A 25,486-nucleotide genomic window follows, 5' to 3' on the forward strand; every position below is an offset into this window, starting at 1 on the left:
CATGTGGTGGACTAAAGTACATGTTGGTGATTGTGTGTGTGTTTAGGCATTGGATTGAGGCATACCCCACACGTACAAATGATAGTCTCACAGTTGCAAAACTACTCCTTAGAGAACTGATACCAAGGTTTGGATTCCCGATCTCTTTAGAATCACATAGAGGAACACATTTCAATAACGAAGTGATTAAGCTCTTATGTGCAGCACTAAACATTGAACAGAAGCTCCACTGCAGCTATCGTCCAGAAGCGTCAGGACTAGTAGAGCAAATGAATGGTACCTTGAAATGAAGAATTGCCAAGATGTGCGTTGCCACAAATCTGAAATGGCCGGATGCATTGCTTTTAGTGTTGATGTCAATGAGAAATGTACCTAACAGGAAGACAGGATTGTCCCCAGATGAGATTCCTATGGGAAGAGCAATGAGACTGCCTGCAATACCAGCCAATGCTCTTGTCAATATTACAGATGATATGGTGTTGGACTACTGTAAGGGTCTAGCTGATGTGGTTCGATCTTTTTCTCAGCAGGTACAAGCCGTTACCCTGCCACCTATCCATGACCCAGGTCACAACCTGAGAGCCGAAGACTGGGTCGTGATCAAAAAGCATGTGCGAAAAACTTGCCTAGAGCCACGTTGGAGAGATCCATACCAGGTGCTGCTGACAAATACCACAGCTGTGAAGTGTGCAGGATTGCCTAACAGGATACATGCAAGCCATACAAAGAAGGTGGTGAGTCCCAGGATCATGAAGAAGTGTTGCTGAGAACGCCAGCAGCAGCAAAACGAATAGTTCTACCTGAACCAGAGCCAGAACAGGTTGAGCCGGAAGTGGACCCAGAACTGGCAAAAGAAGGATCAATCACCCCAGTGAGAGACGAGGGTGTAGAAAATCAGAAGGCAGATCGAGAAATCAATACAGCAGAAGTTACAAGAAATCCATGCACAGGAGAGGTGCTCACAAAAACAAAGAAGACTGGAACGCAAGGAGATCAAGTGCCAGAGCCTGAGGGGGAAAGAGTTGAGGCAGGTCAAAGCATAAGTGATCTGACTCCTCCTGAACCCGTTGCAGGTCCATCAAGAGCAGTTATGTCAGACAAAGTGAAAGAGAAAAGTCCAATCTTGAAGAGATTGTTGACAGAAGGAGCAAGAAAAGGAGATCACTGGCCTGAGTCTCAAATAGGCAAGAAAAATGACTTGGTAATAAATGAGACAATAGAGGACGAATTAGACACCACAAAGAAAGATGAATTGAGTGATGGTGAACTGACAGGAGAAAGGAGGTTGAAAAGAAAGAGTGGTAAGTCGAAAATACGCGGGACCAGAGTGGGCATACGCCTCAAAAAGTGATTGGCAAAATGAGATTATGTCCTTTTGTTTTGATAGAGAAGTTCCAAATCAGTATTTTGATGCAACTTGAAGGAGAAAATAAAATAGACTGAGTCGTTTAACAAATAAAATAAATTGAGATTATTGATTCTACCGGAAAATACATTGATAGCCTGATATGACACTTAAAACTTGGAAATGGCCAGCTGCTAATCTATTTTGACAAAGGAAGTAAAGGGGTCCTGTGGTGTGAAGATGAAGCGTGAAGAAAGAATTATATATTTTTTTAATTTTTGATTTTTGTGTTGCATATTAATTAAGAGCTAGAATCTAGCCATGATCTGTAAAGAATCAGAAAGCAGACTAGATAATAACGTTAGGCATATTAGGTATTGTAGATATTTTAATGTAGGAATGGTGATTGTGTGTGGACTATTGTTTATAATAATGATTGTGGGAATGTCAATTCATGAGATGAAAGAAGCAAAGGTTACATCTGTTCATGAAACTACTATACTTACAGCTATAGAAAAGTTTAAATTAGATGAGCAATATTTGCATGATTATACTAATGCAAGGGGAGAGCTGTCTTCTAACGTCTTTTATCGTTTATTGAGTGAGTATGTGGAAACGATGGATGCAAAGGATTGTCTTGTGTGTACGCAAATACCTTCCTCTGTGAAAGAGGGGGTCACTTATCATAGTCTACCTCTGACTTACGGTATAACTTATAGTTTGTTATTAACTCGATTCTATAATCAGGAATATATTCAGTATTTTTACTCTAATTACAACCTAGTATTTTCCTTTGTTCCTATAATTAGATATGTGAGTAAGGTAGCTAAGTATCATGATATAGTGTTAGTTAGAGGATTCTTTCAGCCTACTCTAACTTTTGGCACGGCTTTTGCGCATCTTAACAATTTGACTTGCTTATTAACACCTATGGAAAAGAGCTTTATTGGGCATACCGACGATAGGAGAAAAGCATTAAAAGAAAAACTAAAAAAAAAAGGATTAGGGAAAAGGACTTACAAAAATGATTATGCTTTTACTGCCATTAAAACACAAGGGGAATTAGCTTTGGATGCACTACATGTAGGGAAGCTTTGTGTATATATAGGCCAAAATCTCTCACTGACACTTTATTTGTGGGAATTAGTGAATGTAGGCATGTGTTTTTGTTTCAGAGTAGATGGACATTCATGTTGAATGGTGCTGACCCTGTGATTCCTGGGATCTATTATATTTGTGGACTTAATGCTTATTACAGTCTCCCTAATGGATGCTATGGGACATGTTACTTGGGGATAGTGTTTCCTAAGATTTATCAAATAGATGATTTGAAGAAAATACCGAAAATGACTGAGTTACACCAAATAAGACAAAGGAGAGAAACAGCCTCTGCAATAGTGGGGGATATTTTTGGAGCAGTAATGCCTTCTGTAGGAGTTATATTAAACACAAACAAGATTCGAAAGCTGTCAACTATAGTAGATAATATGTTAACTAACTTTACAGGAACTATACTATTACTAAACACTGAATTAGCTGCAGATAGAGCTATGACACTTCCAAATAGGCTTGCTTTAGACGTAATATTGCCAAAAAACGGAGGAGTGTGCCAAATGATTAATGAGAGACACTATTGCTCATATATACCTGCAAATGAGAAAGAGATAAAAAAGTTGCTTACTAATTTAACTAATGCAAGTAGGGATTTGAAGGAGCTGAAAGAACCAGGAGTTTGGGAAAAGGTTAGAAATGGATTTGTCACAATAGGCAATTGGTTTAGTCAAATTTGGGGTGGGATATTGTGGCAAATTGTTCAAGGAATATTGATTGTGATCATTGCTATATTAGGATTATGGGGGGCATGTAAATTATGGCACAAAATTCAACTAAAAAAGAGTTAAAAATAACCAGAGGAGGGAAGAACCACCCAGAAGAAGAATCTATAGGGAAAATAGATACAGAAGAGATCAAAATGTAGCTTAGAGTAATTTGTAATAATTGACAAAAGGAAAGGTGTGATGACATATTTAGTCATCAGAGGAGGGACTGTTGCAGCAGATATGCTAATATGAGAATATTCAAATGATTTGCGGATACATACTAATGAGAAATAATGACAATTGAAACTAATAATTGAAAATAACGTGTAATGTCCAAAATGTGCCCACAGGAGTGGTCACCATCTCTGTTAACAGTACTAAAATAATGTGAAATAAATAGAGTTATGTATTAATATGTCATAATTGATGGTATAACCTAGGTTTTATGATGCTTTGTATTCTTAACTTAGCCAAACTAAAGGCCTGGTCGGCGCTGGTCCTTGCTTGCTTAACCGTGGAGACGCGATGAGCTGCTGAGGAATGGAACTGGAAAGAAGGACCGTTAACTGTACAGAGTTCAAAATTAGCTCTGCTAGAAATTCTGCAAACTCACCAGCGGATAGGAGACGATCAGAACAAATTAATACAATTATGTGTAGAGTAGACTGTACTTTCCCAGGACTTGAACAATGGAACCACTGACTAAGAGCTGTGGACAACAATTTTGTTACCTGAAGAGCCGGATGATGTTCTCATCGACAGAAGGACCAATCATATTAATGGAACTTGATGCTTGAAATAACGCAAACAAGCTGTAAACAAAAACTATAGGTTAGAGTCATAACCCCTGATAAGGTTGACCAATTAGCAATTTGTAGGCCGGACTGAGAGACCCTAATAAAAAGTCATGACACGAGAAAGGAAATCAGAGTGGAGAGGCGAAAGTTGATGACGGTAGGAGACGCTGTCCGAAGTATTGAAATTTGGGTGTGCTCCCTGTGAGCCAGAACCTTGCTGATGTCTGATGACCTGGAGACAAAGACTGACTTGTTGCTGATCTATCTGGTATAGGTAGCTATAATTTGACTGACTAATGTGTGCTTTTTCCTTCTAGGTACCAACTGCGCTACTTAGAAATGTTTTCTCTCTTATTTAGATTTTTCCAAATTATTGGTTTTGACTAAATTGTTTTTCGCATGAAGACCCACATGCTGATGCTAATCTGAGATAGGTAGGGTGACAAAGGGCGACTCAATAGTGACTTTGACTGAATGACTTGCATTGCTGAATTATTCAATGATTAAGATTGCTGCCTAGATTGATGTTGTTTTGCATATTAATAAAATCTTGATGAATTATTGCTCATGATGCTGATAAAGTTTGATTAACCAGGAATTCTTGATATAAAGGTAACCTTCTTGTGAGTGATGGTATTTTCTTATGAGACTAGTTTTTGGTATTATATTTTGGTCGGAATTATTGTTGATGTTTTCACTAGACACCACTTTACTAGGATACTCTATGCGATCCAAAAGATTCATCGACCGATACGCGTCCCCTTGTACGTTTACTTACTAAGGACAAGGCCCGCTAACAGCATCATCATTTGGGAGTGGTGGACAAAGTCACGGTGAAGATTTCTGCCATCTGGCTTCTTTTTTGGAAATCAAAAATCTCCAGTTATAATTTGCAGCTGATGAGTGCTCCAGGAGGCTGGCTAGCCCTTCTCGGAAGGACCACTGAAAACGTTTTTCTGCTGTGGAGAACAAAGTAGCCCGAGCTGCCACAAAGTCAAGCTGACCCACACTGCACCTTGAACGGATCGACGAGCAGGTAGGTCCCTATTTTCAGAGAACGTTTAAGCCAAAAATGTTCAACCCCCTAGTTTTAGATTGGGCACCTTTAGCACTAGTTCCAAAGGTTCAGGATTAGAGAGGCAGTACCTGGAGGGACAGATATCTCTCAGGCTGGGTCCAGGAGAGAATTAAAGTTGGTTGGAGACGTTTCTGTCCAATGGGCTCTGATCAAGAGGCCAGTCACATAGCCCTTGGAGTCACTCTGGTAGTCCTGGGTTCAAGAGGTAGAACAGGGCTTAAGAAGCAGGGCAGGTCTCTGAGGGTTCAAGGCAGGCTTGAGGCAGCAGAGGAGGCCTTCTAGGTGCAGAAAAGCAGTCTTCTAAAATTCGCAGCAGGCAGTCCTCAGAGTCCTTCTGCTGGTCCAGAAAGTTAACTGAAGAGTGGGTCTGAGGCTCTTATGTTTATACCTGGTACCTTCTTTGAAGTAAGAAGAACATTCTAGAGATTCTCTCTGAAGTACTGGGAATGTCCTGCCTCACCTGCCCTGATTCCAGCCTGACTTCATGAACAATGAGGTAGTTTGAAACCCTTTGTGTGAAGGCAAGGCACAGCCTATTGGTTTGCAAGTGGGGCTGTGCCTATCTCCTCCCTCCATTCTGTCAGTGATGGTCCATCCAAGCACACTTAATCGCTATAGTGTGGCTGTCTGAGAGGATTAAACAAAGGCCAACTGCACCCAATCATGTGACCTAGGAACAGGCTGCAGCATTAAATGGCTAAGTCAGGAAAATAGAAACTTTCTTTAAGTGGCATTTTCAAAATTCCTAGTTAAATCTGATTTTATTATTAGAGGATTTTATTTAAATTATAATTTCTTAGACACTAAACATGAATTTACTTCCTGCTCTTATTAAAAGTTAGCATTTATTAAATGTAATGAGGTAACCCAATATTATCAGAGAGAAGTTAGCCTCACAGTAGTGAAAAAAGACTTTAAGAGTTTTCACTACCAGGACATATAAAAGTTATTTTACCAGGTTTTAGTACGTGTAACAGCTGTTGTCTGCATGATGAAATATAAGGCCCACCTCCAGGCAGCTCCAACTCAGTAAGCTATTAAAGTGCTAAAGATTAGAGTGGCCTTGTGAGGGGAAGGGTGTGGGAAGGGAACTGCGGGGAAGGAGTTCTGAAAAGGAAAAAGGTTAGTAGACAAACAAATACCAAACCAAGGACAGCAAGGTCTTGTTTATTTTTTTATGCTTATCACCTTTTAAACATTCTGTTACTCACACATGATAGTTCTCATATCCTTTCTGCAGCATCTGCTTGCAGATCCTATAAGTACATGTGCATCTTAAACTCTATGCAAGTGACTATTGCAAATTCAGTAATGATGATACTGCTTCACTTTTTCCATATACAAAGTAATCTACTCGCAAACAGCTTCATCAGCCTGAGGTAATGCCTTTCAACACAACATGATCCTCGAGCCTGAGACCTCAAAGATCAGTCAAAAACTAATCATGCAACATACTCTTGAATAAGAATATTGCGAGCTTCTTGTGATGTTGGACAAACAATGAACGGTGTAGAATATGATAAGGAGAGTGTTCCCAATAAGGCCTTACCCCCTACAGCCCAACGTGCTCATTTTACCACAAGCCTGCTGGTAATGAGAATAGCCAGAATCAAAATGCAGTGGGATCTGACCTTGAAACAGGAAATATGTTCATGCACCAGCACAATGCCAATAGCTGGTCTCTGAATGCAGGGGTGTGGACGCATTGCTGTTGTGCTGACTGAGCATGAGAACTTTAGCATTGGTTAGCAGTAGTAAAATCATAGAGTCTTAAGGCAAACAAAAACAAATTCAGAAAAATAGGATGGTAAAGGGAAAAGGTTTAGGGGTAGACCACACTAAGCCTTTCAGACCTAACATGGGTCTCCCCTCAGCTGAAGTATTAAGAACTACTCAACCTCCTTGGAGTTCTCATCACTAAGGTGGAAGAACCTGGGCATACCATTAGTATTGGAGCGGTCTGACCCAGGATGGTGTTTCACCATAAAACCCATTCCCTATAGGGAGATGGATGACTAACAGTTTTGCGTTCTCACTCCCATCCGCATGAGACTTCTGAGGGGGCCCAGAAGTGAGTTCCAAAAATGTATGGTCTCAGCTTCTTAAGTGCTCATTCCACAGAAAAGGGTTCCCTTTCAATAGTACTCCACCTCTGTTCCCTGGGAAGTAACCTTCTACTAATGAAGGCTACAGGCTTATCTAGGCTCTCGTCATTTAACTGTGATAACACTGCCCCTATGCCATGCTCTAAGGTATCAGTTTGCACAATTAATTTCTGGGAAAAGTCAGGGCCCTTCAGTATAGGGCCTGTAAACATGGCCAGCTGGAGCGTGTCAAAGGCTCTCTGACAGCCCTCTGTCCAGATCACCATTTTGGACTGCTTTTTGGAAGTCAACTCAGTTATGGGGACAACAACAAACCTCCTCTCCTATAGTATCCATTGAGGGCCAAGAGGGCCCTCACTTCTGTTAGAGTTTTGGGGGGCTCCCAGGCCAGGATAGTCTCTTTTTTGTCCTAGAGGCGTCAACTTACCCCAGTCCTTGAGATGTACCAAGTACACTAGAGAACCCTGCTCTATTTGGCATGTATTAGCCTTGATAGACAGACCTGACTGTTGCAGGGCCTGAAACACTTTATGGAGGTGAAATAATTGGTCTTCCCAACTGCTACTTTAGATAGCTATGTCATCCAAATAGGCAGCACTGAAGGCTGCCCTCTCTGCTAGGACTTAGTTCACCAGCCTCTGGAAAGTGGTGGCAGAGACATTCTTCAACCCAAAGAGCATCACCTTCAACTGAAAGTGGCCCTGTGAGGTGAAGAATTCTGACCTTTTGCCCCCCCCCCCTCAAAATAGGGCTATCTGCCAGTATTCTTATGCAATGGAATTGTTTTTAAATAAGTAAAGATTTGAGATTCAGCTAAACAATTTTAAGTCATTACTGGGTAAAAGCTATCAGGCAAGTAAACATAAATGATCCTCTTCCCATTGTTCCCATGCACAGTTTTGCAATCCAAGAAAAAAAAAACATGTGATGTCAGGTTCAGAGTTGCAAAGACCTCCATTTGCGCACACAGTATGAAAAGAACTCATAACATCCTAGTGCTCTGGTATTTCACCCCACTGCATATGAAAACTACATTTGGGTTCTCAGATGCTGAAGATGTGAAAAGAGAGAAATCATATTGAATGCATGGTGGTCATCTTAAAACATCCAAGATTATTGGAAAATATTAAACCTATTCTAGAAACTACTGAATGTGCTCTAAACCTGGCCCCACTGCTATTGCTCAGTTCATCTGGTAATGACCAACTCCATTGGGAAAATTGATCACTTACATGCTACTGACAGCACACTTATAGACTGTTCGCTTCTGAAGGTAAGAAGACTCTGCACCAGTGGGACTCTGGTGGAACAAATTATGGGCAATGTATGCCATGGACAAACTGATGTCTATTATTCATGATAAGAGTACCACATTTTGAAACATGGGAACCCTTAAAGAATGAGTCAAGAGATAAATGCTAAATAGTAGGGATAGTGTGCATGCCTAATGTGGTCAATAGGTCTAGAATGTGCTGCCTGTCTTCATTTGATCAGGATCAACACTATGTTCAATATGAAACCACACGTTTGACATTTAATATACACATGATGAAGGTATGTTGAATGTTTGGTGGCCCTTGTGACATACACACTTCTGTTGTGTTGGAAAATGAGTTATTGGTAAGGGCAGGTAATTACCTACACTTAGCAATAGACCACAAAACTCCACTTAGGTCCAGTTAGGTCTCAATAAATTAAACCCAGCTCAACCCTTGGTAGCTTGGCGACGAGCGACAAGGCTTACCTTTATGGGACAAATGTGTAAAGCATTTAAAAATCACAAAACAGTGAATTAGTAAAACAACACACAATAAAATCCAACACCAATTTATGAAAATAGGTTATATTTTTATCTTTAAAATGACACCAAAACAATTAAAATTGGATAAGGGGAACCAGAGATATGAATTTCTAAAGAATTAATGCTTTCTAGCACATAGAAGCAACTAGCTTTCGAAAGTCACACTGGAAAGGAACAAAGTCCAGAGTTCAGGCCACCCATGACGTAATACTGTCACACTTACTTTCAGAAGTGTTTCTTGACTCAGGAAAGTGGTCCACAGCACCAGCCAATGGCTCAGAGGCCCTGGTTTGCCTCTTGGGGTCGGGGACTACAACTCCCACAATGCACCTCTTCAACTTATGGAGTTGCTCCAAACGTCTCCAAATTTCTGGATCTTCTTCCAGAGGTCCATTTTGGGTCATTGAAGTGACCACAACTTGATCCAAGGTTCCAGAAGCTCTGAGCTGCTCCTTGGGAGTTGGCACTACAATTCCCAGAATACACCTGGTCACAATCCTCAAATGGACACTTGACGCTGGGCACTACTTGCAGGACTTGATGCAGGTGACTCTGTGCAGCTCCTTTGTACCTATAACAAATAGGGAGTCCCTCCTTGAACCAGTTGAAGCAAGGCAAATTCCTTCTTGTGGTGGAGCCCAAGTGTTCAGCTGGTGCAGTCCTCCAGAGTGCAGTGTCCAGGTGTAGGTCAGGGGTCCAGCAGTGTAGTCCTTCTTCTTCTGATGTTCTTCTATGTAGGGATCTGAGATGTGGGTGCAGGTCTGCCAGTTTTATCCTTGCTCCTGGGTGAAAAACAGAGGGGTCCTGGTTCTCCAATCAGGTGCAGGGCCCTTCCACCTGTGATGACCACTTCCTGGGAAGTGTGGCAAAAATCAATTCCAGGAATCAACATTCCTCAAAATTCCACTGTGGCTGAAAAGTATTTTTGGGGGTTACATCTGGCTGAGCCCACCCACAGGTGTGGATACAAATCCTAAACACACCCCTTTAGGAGGTGCTGGGTTGCTCCAAATGTCCTTCCCTGCCTTTGAAGACCAGTTTAGCAGCCCTCCCCCTTCCTGCTTCCCCATCTGAGATTTCCTCCTCCAGGCACATATCTGTGTTGAGCCTAGGCCACTTCACACCTCATCAAGGCAGCTTGGCTAGGCTGCCAGATGCTGGTCAATCAAAGCAAAGCAGCAAAACACTACAGGGATGAAGTTGCCAACTTTTTATGTAAAGTTTAAAACTATTTACCTGAACACGTTATAATAAATCCCACAACTTACAATTGTTGGATTTAATATAACAATTAATTTGATATCAAACTTAAGGTATCTGACACTTAAGGGGACTTTACAAATTAAAATAAAGTCTTCCCATTCTAGTCTATGGAGGCCATTAACTACAATGAGAGAAAACACATTTGGCTGTTTTACCTCATCAGGGCTTATAAAAACTATTTTTATAATGTCCCTGCTTATAGTTACATGGCACCCAGCCCTAGGGGCATATAGAGCACACCTCAGGAGTGACTTATATGTAAAAATAAGGTGGTTTAAGACTTTGGAACTACTTTTAATCCCAAAGTCAGATTTGCATGTAACTTTAATTTAAAAGCAGTCAGCAAGGCAGGCCTGCCTTTGAAATAACACTGGGCACCTCAGCAGTGCACTACCTATGCTGGGGTCCCTAAACCTACATGGCCTACCATATACTAGGGATTTATAGGTAGGTTGAAACAGTATGCAAATTAGGCTAATTATAATTGGTTGATTTTACACAGAGCACAGGCCCTGGACTGGTTAGCAGTACCCAGGGCACCATCAGAGTCAGGAAAACACTGGCAAAAAGTGAAAAATGGGGGCAAAAAGTCAGGGGGCTTTGCAATCAGCCCTGTTTTCTCATATGTAGTAACAAGGTTTCATAGCAGAAGCTACAGTTTGTTCATGGTAGCTAGTTACATCGACTAGTGTGGAAATGTATTTGATAATCTAGACTGATTTTAAAACTTAAAGTTTTTTTAAAATAACAACCCATAAAATCTGCATGCTAATAGTTGAGTAAAGCCGAGCCAGCTCTAAATACAGGAAACATAAAAAGAAAAAAAAGCTAACGAAGTTAATCACAACACCACTACTCTTCTTAGGATTGGAACTCCATTAAGATATCAAACAATAAAATCAATCAATATGGATTATTTCGAAGTGGATGTTTGTAATTAAAGGGAGTGTGATACATTGCTGCAGTTATAAATGATTTAATCAATTAGATGATTATCCACATTCTTTCAAATGTTTGGTGATAAGCACGAAAAAGCTTGCAATGTTATCCAAAAGGAAGCAAACCATTGCACTGTCCGAATGCATACGAAAAGCAAAAGAAAATGATGCTAGTGGTCAGCCAGGACAAGCCCTGCCAAGGTTCCTAGGTCCATGTGTGATGTGGTGCTCCAGTCCAAGTTTTCTCTTTCAATTCTGGGACTTGTAGTCTTGTTTTTTACATTTTACAAAATAAGACTACAAGTCTGTGACGGACCGGCGCGATATGGCCCGTGCACAAACCCGACTTGTGCTGGCACTACCATTATTACCCCGGTTTCTCATGAAGAGGCAGCGAATCCGGAATTCCTTCGGCCAGTGAAGGCGGGGCCAGGAAGTTGCCACGCGGGACCGCAACGGCCTGAAGGCTGGCGGACGAGAGGAGAGCGGCGCGCAACGGAGGAGTAAGGAGAAGCGCAGGAGGACTGAGCGGCGACAACCGACGGAAGCCAGAAGGAGAAGAGGAGTCAGACGGCGGAACAGACATCTCGGCGTCCCAGGAGGTGTAACGCAAACCTACCAGCCACGCTTCAGGAGAAGAGTGGCAACCTCAGGTGCGTTCCGGGAACAAACAAAGGGGCGCAAAGGTGGTTGTGTGGGGAGAAGAGAACGAGAACCAAGGGGGAGTGGGAGGAGGGGAAGAGAAGGGAACAAGGGACCAGGGGGAGTGGGAGGAGGGGAAGAGAAGGGAACAAGGGACCACGGGCAGTGGGAGGAGGGGGAAAGAAGGGGAAAACCTTCCCCAGAAAAGCATAAGGGACAGAGAGAACCCCAATAGATAAATATATCCAGCAGTAGGAAAAGCCAAAGTCAGAAGGCTAGAAAGGAAAGAAAAAAAAAGGAGGGAAACACGATCGAAGATACAAAGACAGAGAGATACAAAAGAAGTACAGAGAAGAGACAGTGAAAGAAGCCAGAAAAGGACTCTACAATAGAAGGTGCTTCCAGGAAATAAGAGGGAGATAGAGCAATACAGAAATCTTGATAGAAGAGGTGCCAGTGAGAGAGAAAAGGAGACAAAAAGACTTCAGAAAGACCAGAGCGAGAGTGAGAAAAGCCCTACGATACGACACAGAAGAAAGAAAAGCTGGGTAGGGAAAGAAAATAGTATGGGGAGGTATGAGTTAATTTGAGTGGAGGACATGTGAGTCTGTTAGTTGGTTTGAATAGAATAAGGGAAGGATAGAGGAGAGATGAATATTGAAGTGTTAATTGGAGATCATAATGGTTAGATGAGGTTTGGGATGAGTAAAGGAGAGGTGGAGGGTGGAAGAGTCTGTAGAAAGGGATTAGGAGATCATAGTAGTTACATGGGGTTTGGGATGAGTAAAAGGAGAGATAAATGATGGAGAATTTAGTAGGGTTGTTTGGAAGATCATAGTCATAAACTGAGGTTTGGAGTGAGCCAGGAGGGGTATGTAAAGAGTATGCATATATTATAAGATAAAATATTTATTATGCATATTTGTACAAAGAAATACACCTATCTAGATGTAAGCACAATCAAACTATAACATATTGATATACAGTCTATTGTTGTTTGAGTATGGTGGTTATATAGGAAAGAGACAACTTTTGAGTAGTCTTCTGAAGATAAGATAGTTATCCTTGGATCTTATATTTGTGGGTTATGAATTCCATAATTTTGTTGCTTGAACAGAGAAAGATGTACCACACCTATTGTCTATTTCTTGTATGTTGGTGTTTTGAGGTGGGGTGCCAATCTTGAGAGGAGGCTTCTTTGTTAAATGTATTTTGTGATTTAATTCCTGATGAAAAGCAGCCCTGCTCCATGTATTGCTTTGTGGGTGATACAAAGCAGCATGAAGGTGGATCTTCTGGCAACCGGAAACCAATGTAGGGCCCTCAAGGCAGGGGAGATATGTGCTAGTTGCTCTACATATAGGAGTAGTCTGGCAGCCGATTTCTGAATGTGTTGAAGTTTTTTCATGGTAGATAGAGACGATCCATGGTAGAGGTCAGTGGCGTAATCCAGTTTAGATAGTATAAGAGAGATAGTATCCTGCACCTTGTGTGGAAATCTGAGGTGGTGGAAGATCATCACCATGAAAACTGTGCGATGCAAGCTTGATCTTGCTCATTTCCCCACTTGAGCATTCATTGTTAACTTGGAGTTCATGGTAATTCCAAGGTTTCTTACTTCCTTAGACAGTTTAGGAGGTGGCCCCAGATCGTCAGGCCAGGTGCAGAGTGAGTCATAATTTTTCCAATTGCCACATGTGAGTATTTCCATTTTGGAAGCATTCAGTTTGAGATGGCTCCATGTCATCCATTGATCAATGGCTCTGAGGCAACTGAAGGTTTGTGAGTTTGCAATGTCTTAGGGGCATTCCAGTTTTAGGGGTATTTGTCTATCTCCTGTATAGTTTGTTGTAGCATGTGAGTTGAAATTCATTGCTTATTGTTGGTAATGACATAATATAGATTTTGAAAAGCAGGGGTGAGATGATTGAGACTTGAGAGACCCCTGCTTTTGTGAAGTGAGGTTTGGACGAGAAAGGGGATTTAGTTCTGTGTTGAAGGTAGGATATGATCCAGTCGGGAGCAGTCCTCTCTAAGCCAGCTTTGTAGAGTCTTTGTATTAGAGTGTCATGGTCAACTGTATCAAAGGTAGCTGAGAGGTCCAGGAGAAGTAATGTATCAACTCCATCATGGTCTATTGTGTTTTTAAGATCCTCTCAGATGGAAATGAGGGCAGATTCAGTGCCTCTTCCTTATCAGAATCCAGTTTGGTAGTCTGAAAGTATGGAGTTATCTTCAATGAATTGTGACATCATGGAGAAAGCTGCTCTTTCTATCAGTATGCCCAGGAAAGGAACATTTGTAATCAGTCTGTAGTCTAGGGTCCAGGTTTGTTTTCTTTACTAATGGGAGTATGTATGCCTTTTTGAGATCTTCAGGGAAGATTCCCATAGTTAAATAATTATTGATGATACTTATTACTGGTAGGACAGCAGAGTTAGATGCTAGATCTAAACCATTAAGTGCTATATACTACTGTTCAATTTGGCAGAATTCACCCAAGGAGGACCAACAAGATAGAACATGCACTATCCCATAGTACACCCCTGTCCAAAGGACTGTAAAGAATACAAAGCATTGGCTAACTGCCTAACATGAGCAAATATGATAGAAGAACAAATTGATCACAGGTCAGATCGAGCAAAGCTCCCATACAACTTTCTCCATCCACTCAAAGTGCCAATATGCATATCCTTAAAAATAGATGTAACAAACATTTGAAAAAATTAAAAACTCTATGGCAAAACAATTCATTTGTTGTAACATTCAAGGCATGCAAAAACTCAGATACCTACATGAAAGAAAGCTGGAAACAAATAGGTCTTAACCATTTGCGACAATAGGGAGCGAGGGATAGACCGACAAATAAAACATGATTTAAATCTTTGGTGTTGGCAAAACAAAAATTGCATTCTTTAGCTGAGCCACACCACTTTCCCAACAACACATTCAGAGGTAGCAATCTAAAATGCAGCAGCAACAACCAAAAATGCCTTACCCAATGCAGCAGATCCCATGTCACATATCGCTGTAGTTTTTGTACTACTTAAGATTTTGCTACAATCGAAAGAAAAACTTCTTTTTGCACAGTTCTCTAAATCAAATCGATAATTCAAGGACCATGTTGCCTGTTTTAAACCACTTTCATTTGCAGAGAAGAGGTAGCCAAGACCTGATTAAGATCTAACTCAAGCATCTCTAGGGCATACTTAAGGTTTTTACGAAAGGTATACCTAAAGGCATTATTTTGCGCAAAGATTTCTTTTTGCAATAAGGCTCTCAAAGTGTTATCCTTACCTTTATGTAGGGAAACAGCACAACGTATAACCCTGGATAGACCCTGGACAAACACACTTCTAACACCCAGTTCCAGCCTATTTGAGGAGGAAAAGCCTGGCTCTGGGAAAAAAAGAAGGGCAAACCCCAAATTTATAATGAAAAGAGCATGGGAGCCAAAAAGCATCCCTGCTTTAAGCCATTTAAAGTGAGCATCTCAGGCTAGAGGCTAGAGGCCTCTGTCCCCACCCAAAAGAAATGTACACCACATAGAAGAATGAAGAGCAATCAAAAGCTCAAGAAGTGAGGAAGGGATACCCAGAGTAGCCAGTTTTCTCCATAGTAATGCTCTATCTACTTTATCAAATGCTGTTGTAAAGTCTATAATAGCAGGATAGACCGCTCAACCTCAATCTTACATATTTTTCTGAAATAAGTTGTAACATTACAAAGTTATCCTTTGTACCATGATTACGCCTGAACCCACTTTGTTCCAGGGGGATAATATTATTTTCCTCTGCCAATCAACAAGTCTAGAGAGCAAACATTTAGCAAAAAATGTTCCTACTGCATCTAAGAGGGAGATCTGCCGATAATTAGCCGGACAATTACTGTCGCCCTACTTAAATAGAGGAATACTAAATGCTACCAGTCCATGAGGGAGGAACACTTGGAGAAAGGAAGCACCTTCGAAAAACCACATATAAAATCTTACTCCAAAGGACGCTATCTTGTTTTATTATGGAAATGGGCGCGTTATCAGGGCCCATTGCAGTAGAATAACGCATAGAGGCTATCACTTGCTCTATCTCTTTCACTGTCAGAAAGGAGATGGGATACATCTCCTTACTCCTCAGTGGCCAAGGAAATGCAACCCCGTTTGGAGCATACAGGGAGGCAATAAATTCGGACCACCTGGCAGGAGATGTTGCAACGGAGGTAGACCGAATTCTAGCTCCACACCCCTCCCTGACCAGGGCCCAAAAACTTCTAACTTTACTGCTGCTTCTCCGAGATGAATCCAAAGCTTATTACAGGCCTTTTTCGCAAAACATAGCTTCATATGCTTCCTTCTCCTTTTTAATAGAGCCACCCTGGAATTTCTTACAAGGGCGTAATCTAAATACTGTTCCCGAACCAATCTATTTATTTCTCTATTTAAAGTAAGTAGGGGACGTGGACTAAACTCCTGACTACTTTTAGGGTGGATAACAACTGATTCATTGTGCCCCCTCTAGGTAGAGTCACCTGATCTCATGTAGAGAATGAACAGCAGGCATAATTGTGTGGATCCTTGAGGGACACTGCAATCTGGACTTGGATTTAAAAGGAGAAAGTGCAACCAACTGTACTGTACTGGTAAGAAATGATTGAATAAGTTAGCCTATTTCAGGATCTGGCCTGAGAAACCAGTCTTTCGTAAGATTGTGATGAGAATGGTGTGAGCAATGAGGTTGATCATAATGGAGAGGTCTAACAGAATAACAGGGCACTGAAACTACCATAATCCACCACATGTCTGTAGACTAACTGTCCAACTGTGGAGATGAATCACTGCATAGCCGGCCATTTCCTACAGTCCATTAAACTTGGATTCTCGGTCTCATTCTCTCCTTCTTCCTCGCCCTCTCCTCAGATCCTTCTTTCAACCCACTCTCTGCTCTCTCTCTCTCTCTCTCTCTTTCACTGTCACACGCCCTACACTGCATCCTACAAAAGACAGTGTGTGAATCAGGCCCAATGTCTCCTTCAATTCTTAGGAAGCATATGGAAGCTGCAATGTTGTATCTTTTAGTTACTCTAGCATGGAAATTGTAGAAGGCAAGATCTGTGAGCAGATCCTTTAGCTACACAAGAGAAAAAGAAAAACCCTTCACTGACTTTCTTTAACATGAGCAGCAGCAAATATGCAAAAAGAATTTTGACAAGTAGGCACACATATACCAGATTAGCAATGTCAAAAATGATGTAGCACAACTTCGTTAGACTGCCAAGCCTGATGCAGGTATTTCCATAATCTTTAGGTACACAAATGATACCATGTTTATATGTGCTAGGCTTGAAACACATAACATTATCAAACATTCAAAAAATGCCTCCTCACGTGCAACAAATCACTGACCACAAAATATCCAAAAAAAGAGCATGCAAGCCTCTCGAGCTAATGAGAGGGACATCTCTGTCTGAATAGATCCCAGTAACATCCCAGCTAAAGTGGAAGGGCATGTTGGATGCAAACGTCAAATGAAAGAGCCATAAGGCTGTGGTGGGCAATAACCATTTTGGGTTCATTAAATTCAGAACTAATTGCATTGCCTCACAGAATATAGCCATGAGATGAAATGTATTAGTTTACAGAAAGATTTGGAATAGGATGTCTAGGCAATTTATTAGGATTGGCTGTGCCTCATCATCTTTGACTGACAGGTTTAACCTTTAAAATACAACACTTGACTCTCTTCAAGTAACAGATCCATTTGAATGTGAAGCGAAGATTTATGTGTGTGCTGGGAAGAGCCCTTGCCTGAATCCAGAGTTTAGGGCACAATTGTTTCAATATCATTCTTAAACTTCTCTTTTCAGCATTTTGCTTGAGGATTGGCAATGCAAGTCTGTTGCTTGTATACTACATGCATTTTGTCTGAGGGTTTTCTTCCTGCTTGTCTTGATGTAAACTGAGTGAGCTGGTAGAGCCTCACAGAAACCAGTTTCTCTTTGTGGATCAGACTTTGGCAAAGGCATTTTTCACTGCACCCACAGCCGGGGGATGGCGTTGTGATGTGCCATCATCCTACATTATGGTGGGCTTCTATTGGGTCCTGGTGAAGTTGGAGCACTAGAAGCACTTGGTGTGTTTCAGGGGACGCAACCCAGAAGCACTCCAAGACCCACCCATAAAAGGGGTTGCAATGCCTTGAGTGGTTCTCTATTCCCACTTGCCACCTCGTCAAAACGTTGCCCATTACCTCTGCACCCGAGAAGGGATTTTCTTTTTGTCTCCTTTTGTTTACTCTTTGTTTCTCTCTTCCTGCAGGTCTAGGTCCTCGACTCAGCGTGCTCTGCTCCATGTTCTGCAGAAACCAATGAGCAGCGCAACCATCTCCTGCCTGGGGGCCCCACGGTCTACAGTATGCCTCACCTCACCTGGGTAGCTTAGAGCTCTGTGTTGGCTGTGGCAGGGGGCTGCTGTTGCTGCAGGTGAGGGGGCATTATATAGTGGTTTGGCTGTGCAGGGTGTTTTCTTTGTGGGCACAACATTCCCCAACATTTGTAATGTTGGAAATCCTTGGGGATTATTGTCCCACTGTAACGGGCCTGTTCTTGGTTCATTGTGTTGTTGGCAAAGTCTAGTACCTCTAGCGGAGCAGGCTACAGCGGTTCAAATCCTGCTATAGCTGTTCAAGTATCTTTAGATGGAGGGGCAGTGTGCCTGGCATAGTGCCATTGTTTGAGGCAATTCTGTCTGGCCAATTTTTAGGTGGGTGTTCTGCTGGGAAGTAAGTAGAGGTGAGTTTTAGTTTTGCTGCTTTGGGTGTGTTGGTCTGTAGACCTACACTTTCTTGTTCTTGCTTTGGATCTCCTGGCTTGTGTTACAACAATGTCTGGTGGTGCACGGAAAGGTGCTACGTGCTCGCAGGCTGTGGTGGTTTTGGAGGTATTAATGTGTGGAATGGATGCTATGGATGAGGCATTGACTTTGATGAGGTCGCATACTCTGATTGGCCAGGGTAGCATGCCTGCTGAGACAGCAGAGAGGCCTAGAAGGTAAGGATTGGCTCCTAGGGCTGCATTTTCCCCCGGTCCCAAAGAGGGCCTGGGAGCAGGGTACACAGAAAGGGGGTCTTCGGGTATGGGCAGCAGCTAACCCTACTATGGTGGGGGCTCAGGACTCTATCCCAGCGGAAGCTGCCCCAGTGGGTCAGCTGGCGCTGGTATTTTCCAGAATGCCAACAGCTGTATGGCAATTGGGGTTACGCCTGCAGTGAACTCTGGCCAGTTGGACTTGGGGACTAGTCTAGCAAGTGTGTTGGCTTGGGTCTCTAAGGTGGAGATGTTGTCTGCCCCCTCCATGTGGGGGGGCTTTCAGGTGTTAGTGATAGCAGTGATCTGGAGAGGGCCACGCAATTGGTAGCACACCTTAATGGTATGGTTGTTGGTCAGGGTATAGTGGGGAGTACTGCTACTGTAGGGGCTGTTGCTAGGATCAGTGGGGTGCCATTAGTTAATTCTACAGGACCATCCGGCAGTCAGGTGGGGCCGGTGGTTGTCGCTTCTGTTGCAGGCAGTTAACCAACTTACCAGGCTATTTGGTTGAGCGTTTTACTAATTTCGGTGCCCAACTTGGGTGCTATAAGAATAGAATTGCATACACTAATGATGAGTATAGTGGTTCAGCCTAGAAGGAACACGATAAGGAGTTCAGGAGGATTAAGGCCACTAGGCCCATATTAACCAGAATCAAATAGATGTCTTAAATGGCTGAGCTATATGAAACCTCATGGTGCTCACGCTACCCCTAAGTCAGCCCTTTTGCATGGGCTCAGGGTCTGCTAGCAGCAGAGAGCGTGAGGGGGGATGAGGAAAAGTGCCTGTTGGGACTTTAACAAACGAGCCTGCGCTCGGCCTGCAGGGACCTGTAAATTCAAGAATTGTTGCTCATTCTGTAGCTTGACATCTCATCCAAAATCTAAGAGCTTTAGAAAGTCTGAGGAAAAAGGTGCCAAGAAATAGATTTGACAAAGGTCCCTCACTGGTTAATTGATGGCAAAGGTTCCATGGCTCAATGTGTACAATAATCATCTGGCAGCTCAGAAATTGTATGAAGGTTTCATGGAAAGTTTAAGAACCCTCACAGAAGGGTATGTGGAAATCCCTTATTGCAGGAACCAACAGTCACTCAGGTCCAGTAATGGTGTGGCTAGGGAAAAGATCCTTAAGGAGATGAGTCTGGGGAGTGTGGCAGGCCCCTTTGACGCAACACCTCTGGAGAGTTTCTTCTGCTCTCCCTTGGGGATGGTCCGATGAAAAGGAGCCTGGAGATTTTAGACTGATACACAACCTATCAGCTCCCCGGGGTCAGTCAGTCAATGAGGCTGTTGACAGTGCTTTATGCTTGATCAAATATGCTTCCCTTGACCAAGCGATTCAGATGCTGCAGGAACTGGGATCTGGGACCTTGTTGGCAAAATCTGACATTGTCTGTCTTCTGTTTGCTTCCAGTGCATCTGCAGGGTTTTCATCTGCTGGGTTTCCAATTTGAGTGTGCATTTTATTTTAATAAGTGCATGCTTATGGGCTGCTGGGTTTCATGCTCCTACTTTGAGAAGTTCAGCACGCTCCTTGAATGAGACTTCAGGAGGAGGTTGGACCATCAGTGGATGTTGCACTAGCTCCGCAACTTTCTCTTTTGGGGTCACCTGAAAGAGAGGATTCTGCCGAGGCCCTGCAGTCTTTCTGTGCAATAATGGGAGATTTTGGGGTTCTGCTGGCTCAGGGCAAGACACTAGGGCCAGTGACTACCACTGAATTTCTTGGGATAGAGTTGGATTCTGTTGCAGTGCTCTCAAAGCTCTCCTTTGAAAAGGTTAATGCTTTGTTCCCAGGCCTTGTGGGCTACTGTGGGTGCTAGGAAGGTCACATTGCATCAGTTACAAGTCTTGGTTGTGCAGCTGAATTTCGCCTTATGGATCATCCTCATGGGCCACCCTTTTTCCCAGTCAATTGCCCATGCTATGTTTGGCCTAGAGGAGAAGCACTATCATAATAGGTTGTCTAGTGAGGTCAGATAGATTATGAGGATCTGGAAGATATTCCTGCAGGATTTTAATGGGACATTGGTATGGCCCAGCAGATCCACAACCAATGAGTAGATAGGTCTTTTCACTGATGAGGAGAGCAGAAGATTTTGGTGCTATCCTAAGCACAGCATGGTGTTTGCAGCAATGGCCCAGCGAATGGGTGCAGTCTGAGTTGGTTGCTAGCACTGGCTTCCTTGAGCTATTTCCAATTCTGGTGGCACTGCCCATTTGGCCAGAGCAGTTCCGCAACCAGTCAATCGTGTTCTGGTCTGACAATATGACAGTAGTAGAATGCATCAATCAACAGGCAGCAAAATGATTCAGAGGTTATAGAAGGGAATTGTATTGCAGTGTTTGAAGCTTAATGGACTGTCTAAAGCCAAACTTGTCCTTGGTGTGTTAAACAACCCTGCTGATACATTATCTTGTTTCAAGATGCAGGCTTTTAGGTTCCATCACCCAGGAGCAGCGGAGTACCATACACTTTTCCTGGACCATCTGTGGCAGCAAGCTTAGCACCCAGGTCCAGGCTTGCCTAAGAGGAGGCATTAAACACATATTGCACGTACTTGGGATATGTGGCGGTGGCAGATTGGTTTGCCTCCACTTCAGTTCTGGCATTCCTGGAGTCGCTAAGGGGTGAAGGGCAGTCAGTGGCCTATGCCAGGTGCCACAAAACTGTGATATCCTATTTTGTAAAAAATGCTCGGGCATGTGGACAGGACCCAATCTTTCCTAGTGTAGAGGGCCTCGAGGGGTTGGCTTTGCCTAGAGAGAGCCACGTCAGACTGTAGGTGCCCCATCGACACAGGCAAGCAAGCTGCAATTTTGGGTTCGCTGGGGCCATCTTCAGGTCACAGGATGAGATCTGCCTCTTTAGGGTGGCATTTACCCCTTGCTTTCTATTGGGTCCTGAGGTTGAGTGAGTTAGTGGCCATACATAAGAGGGATTTGAAGGGGATTTGCAGCTGGCAGGGGTCCCAGGCAATTATTATTCCCCACTCCAAAGTGGACCAGGCTGATAGAGGTGACCACATACTATTGCAAAAGTCCCCAGGGAATGCATGTTGCCTCTGAGTAGCATTGCATCATTTATAGTTCATCAGCTGTAGGGCATGTGGGGCCCTCCTGGTCCATGCTGATGGGACTCCTTTGACCAAGTTTCAGTTCTGCAGAATACTTAATGGGGCCCTCGGGTGGTGGGGTATGAGTCTGCTAAGTTTGTGTCTCACTGCTTTAGGACAGATTTCTTGGTGATCCCTGTCAATACGGAGGTGAAAGAAATTAAAGACGTGCAGGTTTTGGGCTATTCATATGTGCCGCACGCTAAAGTTCTTTATTTCGCAGGTGGTTTCACAGACAGGGTGCAGCATGAAGGTTACTGCTTGTCCTTTTATGGTCGACGAGGGCTGCTTCTGGCCCAATTGAGAGCTTATGTTACCTGCAGGTTACACACCTCCTGGAGTCATCATAGTGCACCTCAGTGGCACCAATTTGGTCCACATTGGCCGTAATGATCCGTTTGAACTGTTGGCCTCGGAGATTGGTTGGCTGCAAGGATGTTTCTGCAGGCTGTGCTTGCATGGTTTAACATTATCCCAAGGCTACAGTGGAGGAGTGGTAACTTGGTCAGGGCTCTAAATTATTCAGTGAAAGAATAAATAGCAAAGTTGGTAAGTTGTTTAGGTCACCCAGGCTGTTTCCATACCTCCTGGCTGCATAGAAGGTAAACGTTTTTTTCCTACAGTACGGAGTTCATTCGTCAAATATTGGTAACAAAATGTTCCTAGAGAACCTACTGGCCTGGTTGATTCACCACCCAGAGCAGCATGACCGAGGCCAGATTGATTGCAGCAGAACTATGCTATGCTGGCCTGTGGCAGGTGAGGTCATGTTTGGTGGGATAGGTCGGGTCCATATAGCTTTTTCTTAGATGAACATAACAGCAGTGTCACAGGGCCCCTCCAAGGGATGCTTGCAGTGTGCAGAACAAAGGATGCAGGGGCACAGGGGGTTAGGAGCTCTGGTCATTCTGACCAACCATCCGCACAGGTGCATTGGGCACATAGCTAGCACATGTACTTGGGGGCGATAATGATGGGTGTAGGGGGTGCTCGAGGTAGGTATCCTGACTGGCAGGTAGGCCCCCTGAACAGGCATACCCCAGGAGGGGATGCAGTGGGTGGGGTCCTCCCATAAGGAGGGACCCACCCAACGTGCACCTGATGGGAAAGAGCAGTTCTGGAGCAGGAGGCACCACTAGGACAAGTCATGATCTTACTCAAAGGCCCTAAACTGTGGATGAGCAGTAACAAGTTAGGAAACTTGATGTATAAGCGTCTCTGTTAGGGCTAGTCATCAACACGTGTAAATAAAGCAGTAAAAATATGAAGAGTTACTGTGTATAATCATGGGAAATGCTGTGTGTTTTTAACCCCTTCGCTGCCAGGCCTTTTTCGTCTCAGGTGGCAGGCATTTTGTTTGCTATTTGGAGCAGTTCGAGCTTAGGCCCTCATAAGTTTTTGTCCACATAAGCAACCCACACCAAATTTGCGTCCTTTTTTTCCCAACATCCTAGGGATTCTAGGGGTACCCAGAGTTTGTGGGTTCCCATGAAGGAGACAAAGAAATTAGCCAAAATACAACAAAAATATTTTTTTTTTCAAAAAATGGGAAAAAGGGTCTGCAGAAGAAGGCTTGTGTTTTTTCCCCTGAAAATGGCATCAACAAAGGGTTTGTGGTTCTAAAACCACCAGCTTCCCAGCTTTCAGGGACAGGCTGACTTGAATCAGAAAACCACATTTTTCAACATAATTTTGGCATTTTACTGGGACATACCCCATTTTTACTATTTGTTGTGCTTTCAGCCTCCTTCCACTTAGTGACAGAAATGGGTGTGAAACCAATGCTGGATCCCAGACAGCCAAACATTTCTGAACAGTAGACACAATTCTGAATTCAGCAAGGAGTAATTTTTGTAGATCCTACCAGGTTTCCCTACAGACAATAACAGCTGAAATGGAAAAAATATTTAAATTGAGGTAAAAAAAACTGCCATTTTTCTCAATGTTTTACTCTGTAACTTTTTGCTGCAATGTCAGATGTTTGAAAGCAACATAACGTTAAGTCTGCTGGACTCTTCTGGTTGCGGGGATATATAGGGCTTGTAGGTTCATCAAGAATCATAGGTACCCAGAGCCAATAAATGAGCTGCACCTTGCAATGGGTTTTCATTCTATACCGGGTATACAGCAATTCATTTGCTGAAATATAAAGAGTGAAAAATAGTTATCAAGAAAACCTTTGTATTTCCAAAATAGGCACAAGATAAGGTGTTGAGAAGCAGTGGTTATTTGTACATCTCTGTTAGACTTTTCATCCTTAGCGTGGTCTCCCTTAACTTTTTGCCTCTGTTCCCCAGGTTGTTGATGTGTGCTGGACTCTGATTCTGCTGTTTTTATTGCTCTGGGCACTTTACCACTGCTAACCAATGCTAAAGTGCAAGTGCTCCTGTTTAAAATGTGTACGGAATTGGTTCTCCATGATTGGCATATTTGTTTTACTGTTAAGTCCCTAGTAAAGTGCACTAGAGGTGCCCAGGGCCTGTAAATCAAATGTTACTAGTGGGCCTGCAGCACTTGTTGTGCCACCCACATAAGTAACCCTGTAATCATGTCTCAGACCTGCCACTGCAGTCTCTGTGTGTGTACTTTTGCACTATAAATTCTACCTGGCAAGTGTACCCACTTGCCAGGCCTAAACCTTTCCTTTTCTTACATGTAAGGCACCCCTAAGGTAGGCCCTAGGTAGCCCCAAGGGCAGGGTGCAGTGTATGGATAAGGTAGGACATGCAATATTGTGGTTTATGTGTCCTGACAGTGAAATACTGCCAACTTCGTTTTTCACTGTTGCAAGGCCTGTCTCTCTCATAGGATAACATGGGGGCTACCTTTAAATATGATTAAAGTGTAGATTACCCTACAGAGTAGATGAACATGTGGAGCTTGGGGTCCCTGAACTCACAATTTAAAAATACATCTTTTAGTAAAGTTGATTTTAAGACTGTGCGTTTGAAAATGCCACTTTTAGAAAGTGAGCATTTTCTTGCTTAAACCATTCTGTGACTCTGCCTTGTTTGTGGATTCCCTGTCTGGGTCAGTTTGACAGTTGGGTTGTTTTTCACCTCGCACTAGACAGTGACACAAAGGGAGCCAGGGTGTAACTTGCATTTCCTGATTAGCCATCTCTGCTAGGAGGGAGGGGTGGAGTGGTCACTCTCATCTGAAAGGACTGTGCCTACCTCTGACAATGCAGGCTCCAACCCCCTGGTGTGTGTCTGAGGCCTTGCCTGGGCAAGGCAGGATTTCACAAGTAGGTGTGAGTCCCCTTTGAAGAAAGGTGACTTCAAAGACTAAAATCGGTATAAGAAGGGCACCCAAATCTACAGACTAGAGAAGCACTTCTGGAACCAAGAGGAACCTCTGCCTGGAGAAGAGCTGGTAGCTGAGGAAGAAGTGCTGCCCTGCCTGTGACTGTGCTTTGTGGAGCTTTCCTGCAGTGCTGCTTCTGCCAGAGTAAGAGGGCAAAGACTGGACTTTGTGTGCCTTCCATCTTGTGAAGAAA

This window comes from Pleurodeles waltl, chromosome 2_2, assembly GCF_031143425.1.
Source record: "Pleurodeles waltl isolate 20211129_DDA chromosome 2_2, aPleWal1.hap1.20221129, whole genome shotgun sequence".
Lineage (NCBI taxonomy): Eukaryota > Metazoa > Chordata > Amphibia > Caudata > Salamandridae > Pleurodeles > Pleurodeles waltl.